The sequence below is a fragment of the Arachis ipaensis genome, chromosome B02 (genome assembly GCF_000816755.2).
Source record: "Arachis ipaensis cultivar K30076 chromosome B02, Araip1.1, whole genome shotgun sequence".
NCBI lineage: Eukaryota > Viridiplantae > Streptophyta > Magnoliopsida > Fabales > Fabaceae > Arachis > Arachis ipaensis.
In genome coordinates, this window is record NC_029786.2 from 10,794,266 (window position 1) to 10,805,075 (window position 10,810).

The window sequence follows — 10,810 nt, forward strand, 5'->3', positions numbered from 1 at the left end:
CAGCCTTAATGGTATCTCCAAGATCCATTGAATCAAGATGGATTTCAGCATCTAATATCTATGATAAGTAATTGTTTCCAGATATATCAAGAGTATTGAATTCAAGATGAGAGAGTTTCGACATAATGAAAATTTGTTACCTGAGTCTTCCTAAAAATTTGATCAGAGTCTCGTACTGATAACGTGTTGTAAAATAAATAAAAGATATACTCAATATAAAATAGAGATGAATAAATAGAAGACTCTAGTTTTGATATTCACCAATATAATTATCGTAATATAATAATAGAAAAAACTTATATATTTATTGCTATTATATATTAGTAGCGTATGAAAGAGGAAGGAAAAAAGTTTAATAAAGAGAAAGAATTGTTCTTTATTTTTATTGTGTGTATATTGCATCTGACGATGCCTTATATTTATACATGAAAGGTGGCTTCATTTTTAACCTTCATTTATTGGATTTTGTCTTGTAAAATGATTCCTTCAGCATTGAGAAGGTTAGCCCACCTAAGTCATATGTGGTCATCCACATCTTATCACAACATTCCCTCTTGGATAACCATTTAGGATTATTGCTTCGTTAAAACCTTACTAAAGAAAAATCCAGTGGGAAAAAAATCTTAGTGAAGGAAAAATAGTACAATATCCTTTGGTGATGGGGACTGCCTCATCAAAAACCTTGTCAAGAAAAAATTCAATGGAAAAAAAATCTGACCAAGGAAAAAATAGTATAGTCTCCCCCTCTTGCCGACATCATTTAATGTCTCGAAATCGGCGCATCCCAATCACATGAACCAATCTTTCAAAGGAGGATTTTAGGAGTGACTTTGTAAATAAATCTGCCAGATTATCACTTAAGCGGATCTGTTAGATATCAATTGTCCCTTGATTTTGAAGACCATGAGTGAAGAAGAATTTGGGAGAAATATGCTTTGTTCTATCACCTTTTATATATCCGCCTTTAAGTTGAGCAATGCATGCTGTATTATCTTCAAACAGGACAGTTGGAGCTATCTTATGGTCAATCAGTCCACATGATGACATAATATATTGGATCAAACTCCTGAGCCAAAAACACTCGCGACTAGCTTCATATATCGCGAGTATTTTAGCATGATTAGAGGAGGTTGCTGCTATCGTCTGTTTTGTGGACCTCCATGATATAGCTGTACCACCATATGTAAACAGATATCCTGTTTGAGATCTCCCTTTATGTGGATCAGACAAGTATCCAGCATCTGCATAGCCAACTAATTGTGACTTGGATCTATAGGGGTAAAACAATCCCATATCAACCGTCCCATGAAGATATCGAAAGATTTGTTTGATTCAACTCCAATGTCTTCTGGTTAGAGAGGAACTATATCTTGCTAGTAAATTCACAGCAAATGATATATTGGGTTGCGTATTATTAGCAAGATACATTAGCGCTCCAATGACACTAAGATATGGTACTTCAGGACCAAGAATATCTTCATTTTCTTCTTTAGGATGGAATTGATCATTTTTCACATCCAAAGATCTTACGATCATTGGAGTACTTAATGGATGTGACTTATCCATATAAAATCTCTTCAAGATCTTCTCTGTGTATGTCGCTTGATGAATAAAGATCTCATTTTTTGTATGCTCGATCTGCAGGTCGAGACAAAATTTAGTCCTTCCAAGATCTTTCATCTCAAACTCTTCTTTCAGAGTTTTTATAATTGTTGGAATCTCTTCAGGAGTTCCAATGATATTTAAATCATCAACGTACACAGCAATTATAATGAACCCAGATGTAGATTTTTTTATGAAAACACATGGACAGATATCATCATCTTTGAATCCATTTTTGGTCAGATACTCAATAAGACGATTATACCACATTCGTCCAGATTGCTTTAGACCGTATAATGATTTTTGTAATTTGACTGAGTATAACCCCTGTGAATATTCATTGGATGGTTTAGATATCTTTAGTCCTTCAAGAACTTTCATATAGATATCCCGATCTAATGAGCCGTATAAATAGGTTGTTACCACATCCATTAAATGCATATGCAGTTTATGATATGCAGATAAACTAACCAAATAACACAATGTTATCGCATCCACTACAGGGGAATACGTTTCTTCATAATTTATACCGGGCCCTTGTGAAAAATCTTGTGCCACAAGTCGGGCTTTGTAGCGCACAACTTCATTTTTCTCATTTCGTTTTCTCACAAATACCCATCGGTATCCAACAGGTTTTACATCTTCAGGTGTACGGACTACAGGTCCAAAGACTTCACGTTTTGCAAGTGAGTCTAATTCAGCCTTCATGGCTTCTTCCCATTTTGGCCAATCATTTCTTTGTCGACATTCTTCGACTGATCTTGGCTCAAGATCCTTACATTTATGCATGATATTCAATGCCACATTATATGCAAATATTTCATTGACAATTGTCTTATTTCGGTCCCATTTCTCTCCTGTAAAGACATAATTTATCGAGATCTCGTCATTTTCACAATTTTCAGGTACCTGAACGTCTTCTGGCGTTATATCAGAATTTTGGACAACTGCAGGTGTCTTTACTATGTTTTTTTCAACAGGAATAGTATTTTTCTCTTTTCTTTCAAGGATTTTTGTCTTTGGAACCGACAGGCCTGCCACGCTTCTGGCGTGTATTTGCTTCGGTGGTAATTTATCCAACTGGGACATCAATTCGAATTGGGGCATTTTTCGCTGGTATATAAGATTTGGTTATCCTCTTTGTTTCGGAAAATGCATCAGGCAATTCATTTGCTATTCTTTGCAAATGTATAATCTTTTGAACTTCTAGTTCACATTTTCCTGATCGAGGATCTAAATGTATCAACGATGATGCATTTCAATTTAGTTCCTTTTCAGGAAGCTTATTCTCTCCCCCTAATATTGAAAATTTTGATTCATCAAAATGACAATCCGCAAACTGGGCTTTAAATACATCTCCAGTTTGTATCTCAAGATACCTCACTATAGAGGGAGAATCATATCCAACATATATCCCCAATTTTTTTGGGGTCCCATTTTGGTGCAAATAGGTGATGCAATGGGAACATATATCACACACCCAAATATTCTTAAATGGGAAATATTTGGCTGCTGGCCAAAAGCTAATTGCATAGGAGAGAACTGATGGTAACTCGTTGGCCTCAAACGAATAAGTGCTGCGGCATGTAAAATAGCATGCCCCCAAACCGAGGTTGGGAGATTTGTTCTCATAAGTAAGGGTCTAGCAATTAACTGGAGGCGTTTAATAAGTGATTCTGCTAACCCATTTTGTGTGTGAACATAAGCTACTGGATGTTCAACACTTATTCCATTAGCCATACAATAAGCATAAAAATTTGGGAAGTAAATTCACCAGCATTATCAAGACGAATTGCTTTGATTGGATTTTCTGGAAATTGTGCTTTTAATCGAATTATTTGAGCCAGTAATCTTGCAAACGCCAGGTTGCGAGAAGATAATAAGCACACGTGTGACCATCTCGAAGATGTGTCTATTAGGACCATAAAGTATCTAAAAGATCCACATGGTGGATGAATAGGTCCACATGGTGAATGAATAGGTCCACATATATCACCTTGAATCCTTTCTAGGAATTCAGGGAATTCAAATCCAATCTTTACTGGTAATGGCCTTAAAATTAACTTCCCTTGAGAACATGCAGCACAACAAAATTCACTAGGTTTAAGAATATTCTGGTTCTTTAGTGAATGTCCATGAGAGTTTTCAATAATTCTCCTCATCATGATTGTTCCCGGATGACGCAATCTATCATGCCAAGTTATGAATTCATTTGGGCTAGTAAACTTCTGGTTTACAATGGCATGTGATTCAATTGCACTAATCTTGGTGTAATATAACCCAGATGAAAGTGAGGGTAATTTTTCTAATATAACTTTCTTATTTGAATCATGAGTTGTGATACATAAATACTCATGGTTTTCCTCATTCATTGTCTCAACATGATATCCATTTCGGCGAATATCTTTGAAACTCAACAAGTTCCTTAGGGACTTGATAGATAATAGTGCATTATTTATTATAAATTTTGTTCCTCCAGGAAACAAATTTATAGCTCTTCCGGAGCCTTCTATCACATTGCCTGAGCCAATAATAGTATTAACATATTCCTCTTTTGGCACAAGATGAGTAAAATATATATCACTTTTGAGAATGGTGTGTGAACTTGCACTATCCGCAAGGCATACATCTTCATTATATATCCTTGCCATTTTCTTCAAAGACAAATAATAATAATAAAATGAGTAGTATGCAAAGTTAAATTGAATACTTGATCGGAATTATTTTTCTAAGAAACACTGTACATAAAAATAATGTTATATACTAAAATTTTATTTTAAAACTTGACACATTTAATGATTTCAAAATTCATGAACATTATTATTTATATACATCACATTTGAAACTTAAATACATAGAAAATAAAACTTAACAATAAGTTCTTTACATTATTTGTTTACATGGATACATAACAATCCCACATTTTAAACTATTCTATCATTGATCAAATGACTAATATTTCCTTCAGGATCCTCAAAGAAATCAGATACATCATAATGAGTGGTGGAATTTTCAGCATCATTTGAAATAAAATTTGTTTCCTTTCCTTTGTCATCCTTTTTTAAAGATACTTGGTAAAGATCGACTAGGTGCCTTGGGGTACGACAGGTACGTGACCAATGGCCCTTTCCACCACAACGGAAACACTTATCCTCTATTGATTTATTCTGTTCGATATTTCTTTCTTTATCCCACTTCTGGTGATATCTTCTCTTTTGAATATAATTCTTTTTCCTTCCATAATTTTTTTTTGTTATTTAAACCTTGCCATTTACCTCTTCTGGGATAATGATTTGCCGCATTTACTTCAGAAAAAGGGGCAGCGCCATCTGGACGCGCTTCATGGTTTTTCAATAGCAACTCATTGTTGCGTTCAACAACAAGAAGGCAAGAAATTAAATCAGAATATTTTTTAAACCTTTTTTCTCGATACTGCTGTTGCAGGAGCACATTCGAGGCATGGAAGGTTGAGAAAGTTTTCTCCAACATATCATGGTCAGTTATCTTTTTTCCACATAATTTCATTCGTGAGGTGATTCGAAACATTGCAGAATTATATTCATTTATGGATTTAAAATCCTGCAGACGCAAGTGCGTCCACTCATATCGGGCTTGAGGAAGTATCACCGTTTTTTTATGATTATATCTTTCTTCAAGGTCTTTCCAAAGATTTACAGGATCTTTTAATGTGAGATATTCATTTTTCAATCCTTCGTCAAGATGACGACGAAGAAAAATCATGACTTTGGCTTTATCCTTCTGGGATACATTATTTTCAGCCTTAATGGTATCTCCAAGATCCATTGAATCAAGATGAATTTCAGCATCTAGTATCCATGATAAATAGTTGTTTCCAGATATATCAAGAGCATTGAATTCAAGATGAGAGAGCTTCGACATAATGAAAATTTGTTACCTGAGTCTTCCTAAAAATTTGATCAGAGTCTCGTACTGATAACGTGTTGTAAAATAAATAAAAGATATACTCAATATAAAATAGAGATGAATAAATAGAAGACTCTAGTTTTGATATTCACCAATATAATTATCGTAATATAATAATAGAAGAAACTTATATATTTATTGCTATTATATATTAGTAGCGTATGAAAGAGGGAGGAGAAAAGTTTAATAAAGAGAGAATTGCTCTTTATTTTTATTGTGTGTATATTGCATCTGACGATGCCTTCTATTTATACATAAAAGGTGATTTTATTTTCAACCTTCATTTATTAGATTTTGTCTTATAAAATGATTCTTTTAGCATTGAGAAGATTAGCACACCTAAATCATACATGGTCATCCACATTTTATCACAACAAAGTTTGATTTGTAAGGAGTAATCGAGCAAAAATATCATTGAATTATAAAATTGGTTAACAATGCCATCAGATAATTTAATATGCAATAAAAATATCTGCTAGTGTTTATGATGTCCGGACACATAATATAGACACGAGACACACGAACATAAAATACAGTTAAATACAGAAGACACACGTATTAAAAGAACATTGATAAATATCGTGTATAAAATGTATCTAATACAGACATAGTAAATCAAAAAAATATCCTTACTTCATAAGCTAATGTGAAAATGGTTACTAGGCCGAGCCAAATATTATTTTTTTCACATAAATAAACTAATAAAACAGAAAATTCAAATAAAAAATAAATGAAATGAAACAAATAGCGGCCTTTTTTATTTAAATAAAATAAATTGTACACAATTTTATCGTTTTGTATATTTAGTTATATTTTTGTAAATTATATGATTTATACTAGTATTGTCGGCAAAAGTAATATAGAATTTTTTGTTATTTTCGTTGTTATTGCTAGCAAAAATAAATTAATTTTCTTTTGTTACATTTTCTTGATCATTGTCAGCAAAATTGAAAAAGAATCTCTCTTTTTTTTTTGTCATTTTCATTGACAATGATTGATTGAGAAAATATACCAGAAAAAAATTGATCTATTTTTATTAATAGTAACAACAAAAATACCAAACAAATATTCTTTTTATTTTTGCACACACAATTAGGAGTGTGCATGGATCGGGTGAAATTGGGTTTGATGTGACTTATATTCGACTCGAAATATATATCGGGCTTATTTATTAGATCCGAACCCGGCTCTAAACCCGATGAAACCTATATACTTTCGGGCCATGATTATACCGAGTAAAAACCGGGTGAAAATCAGGCCGTTAATATTACATTACCTTGATACCTTGATACCTTCTTCGGAAATTCACTCTCTACTTTCTCAGTTTTGGTGGGGACAAAAAGGTTCTGAAAGGCGGATGGCTTTGATTAGTTGGGACACTATGACTTGCCCACGAAGAGAAGGAGGCCTTGGATTTAAAGATCTCAGAATCCAAAATCTGGCGCTTTTAGGCAAACAGTTTTGGCGACTCGTAACACAGCCTACTTCCCTATTATCCAAAATCTTAAGAGGTAAATACTTTAGCAATGATAATGCTATAACGGCAGAAATTGGAGTCTTACCTTCTTGGGGATGGAGGAGCATACTGGAAGGCCGAAAGATTGTTGAAAAAGGTCTTAATTGGGCTGTGGGTACTGGAGAGAATATCCGAACCTTTGAGAATCTTTGGTTGTCTCCTCCGTATTCTTTAATGATTTCTGACATGCCAAATAGACAGGCTATTTTTGAGTTAGTTCTAAGAGTTAAAGATCTAATTACTGAAGATAGGAATTGGAATCAGAATTTCATTCAAGAATTATTTTCCCAAGAAGTTGCAAACAGGATTTTGTCAGTTAAAATTCAGCAGAGTAGGGACAAATTGCAATAGGATTTGAACAAATTCAAGTAATATGATACAACTTCAGGTTACAGAATTGGCTATTATTTTACCATCTGCCTCTGGAGCTTTGCCCTAATTATATGCAGCAGAAAAAACCGTGGATTGATATATGGAAGTTGAACTTACCTCATAAAATTAAGCTATTTATCTGGAAAGCTCTCCATGACCGGCTTCCAATGGTTGCTCAGATTCATCACCGCATCCCATCTATATCACCAATATGCCCCTACTGTCATGAAGCAACAGAAACAGTCACTCATTGTTTGATCGATTGCTCTAGAATTAAAGATGCATGATCTCAGAGTTATCTTCGTGACTGTCTTCCCCCTCAGAGTCCTAACGACTTTTGGACATGGTGGACTGCATCAACAGAGATGCTTAACCCGTTGAAGAATGCTGACCATAATCCTCAATTGCTTGCCATCATTTGCTGGAACTGCTGGAAAGCTCGCAACCAGTTGATTTTTGAAGGTTCTACTTCAATGCCGTCTGACATTCTAGCAAGCTCTGTCAAGTTGCTCCGTGAAATCCAAAGAACTCCCAGTTTAAGTCGTCATCTCCATGAGGCAAACTCTTAGTTGCATTCAATTTGATTTATCATTCTTTCTTCTTTAAGATTTTTCTTCATTTTTCGACCACGCACTGTTGGATGAATACCTTCAGTATAGTGTTATTGGAAAATCCCCACCTTTTATTATGCTGTCGTGCTTTTAGACATCTTTGTATTTTATTTTTTATTAATTAATGAAATATAACCTATTATCTTTGGAAAAAAAAAAGCTAGCATATGAAAATATTCAAATTTTCAAGGCTCCAACCATTATTTGACATGGTAAAATTCGTTTAGAAAAATATAACAAGAACCAACTATTTTCTAAAAATTAAAGCATAACCATAATCAATATTAATATTGTCTAATAATACCAAATATTTAAATCAATACAAATAACACAATGTTATGCATTAGTCTAAAATCTTATACATTTTAAACATAAAACATTAACTTATAGTCTTATAATAACTAATAACACAAAATATTAAGGTTTACAATACTTAAATTCCACATAAGAATAGCCATCATCCATCACTAATAACACAAAATATTAATTGTGTATGATGACCGGGCCACCGGCCAAATTCAAGTGACCCGAACTATGACCCGGACCGACTCAAAATAATGATTAAGTCTATTTTTGAGACATTTACTCGACCCTAGACCTGATAAAATCATACCAAATTAACCCCTAAAATATTCGGAGTCGAAATGGGTTTTCGGGCCATACACTAGACACAATCACCAAAAATCATTGAAATATGAGTTTTGCAATCTTTGATTGCAAAAAACAAAATTAAATACACAAAATAATAAATTTTTGTATTTTAATTTAAATTGAATTTGTAATTAATAAAATAGGACTTAACTAGTAACACTAATATAATTACATGATGACAAATTATCTCACTATCATCATCATCACCACCATCATCAAGTCATTGTGTACGTGACAACAACCAATCAGTCCCCACTCCTCACAGGACACAGACCATCAACATAATTACTAATCAATAATTGAGCAGATACAATAATTCTTATGATTCCTCACGTTTTCTGCACTAGTTTTGCTATAAACCTTAGGTTGTTATTCTCACTGCGTTGAAGTCATTGTTGGAACTTAATTGGAATTTGGGATGATTCTCTCTAGCCACTTTATCATTAGTAGGAGCTTCTAGCTGCTTATGGAGGTATGTTTCTCTATATATCTTGTGATCTTGTCAATACCATAATCTTGACTTTTCTATACTAATTCATCTCCCAAAAATGTTTACTTAAGTTATTGTAGTTCATCCATCTTGTTCTGTCACTCTGTCACCCTTGCTTTTGAGAAGGCCATGCATAATAAGAACAATCAACAAAATCGGTCATTAAAATTAGTCATAACAATGAAATACATATTGAAATATAAATATATATTAAAAATAAATTAAATANGTAAGAGAGTGTCGGAGTAGATATTATATAGATTTACGCTTTAATTAGTGAGTTGATGTTTAAAAAGCGAAAACAGAAGGATTTAAAGAACAAAATATTGAAAAATAGACTGTACTATACTTTTCAAATCCTTCTCTTTTTCTTCTTGTGGTTGAAATTCTAACCTCTAAAAATGTATAAAGATTAAAGAGAAAAGAGGGAGACATGCTTGTAGAAAAGAAACACTACTACTAAAAGAGTGACATAAGATCATAAGAAGGATTGATGAATAGAGTAAAATTAAAGAGGAGAGAAACCTAGCTATATATTCGTGTTGTTCTTTTATTGTCACTCAAAAAATACTCTCTTACACTGTGTATACACAAGCAAATCTAATGATAGAAAAAAAAAAAATGAAAAGGCTAATGACAAATATTTTTAGTGAAAAAAAAAAAGAAGAGTTAATTAGTACTGATTCAAATGTAAAATAAATATAAAAAGAAAAATATTAGTTCTTAATATTCCTTAAAAGAAATTGTAGCTACTTTAAAACTTTTATTACGTTCTTTAATTTCACCTTTGTAGAATTGAGAAGAATTCTTGAATAATCCTGAAATTGTATTATTACCTCTCTGATTTTGTTATTATGGACAAGAATGTGCTAGTATTATATGTATATAATTATAGGATTATTCATGACTCATGAGCATAATTTCATATCTAATGGTTTGAGTTGCTCATTTAATTTGCCTTGCTTATCCTCAGGTTCCAGGCAACTCTTTATCTTTTCGTTGTTTGAAACGAAATTGAAAGGAAGGAGAGAGATGAATAAAATTGGAAAGAAGGTAATAATTTTTTTAGGAGAAAATGACAAATAGGTTCCTGACCTTTTGTCCCGCGGACATTTTCGTCCTTGACCATTGAAAAATATTTTTAAGTCCCTGACCTTCACAAAACTTAGACGGATCAGTCCTTCCGTCCAAATATTTCCGTCAGGAACTGATCTGTCTAAATGCCTCCGTTAGGGACTGATCCGTCCAAGTTTTGTGAAGGTCAGAGACTTAAAAATATTTTTCAATATTCAGAAAAGTAAATGTCTGCAGAGTAAAAAGTCAAAGACCTATTTGTCATTTTTTCTTCTTTTAGTATTTGGCTGGAAGGATAAATGAGAGGGGGAATATTAACAAATAACAAGTTTATTTGCTATATATACTTGGTATAGATAAGAATTTATTCAGTAAGCGCACATGCTGATCTGTAACTAAAGAAAATGACAATCCCAGTTTGTGTGTTCTTACTTCTTAGACTAATCGGTTATTCTGGTGAGAACATGTAAATAAAAATTTAAAACTTGTATGTTAAAAATTGGATTAAAAAATATTTTTTTATTTTTAAAAAATATTTTTTGTTATTGA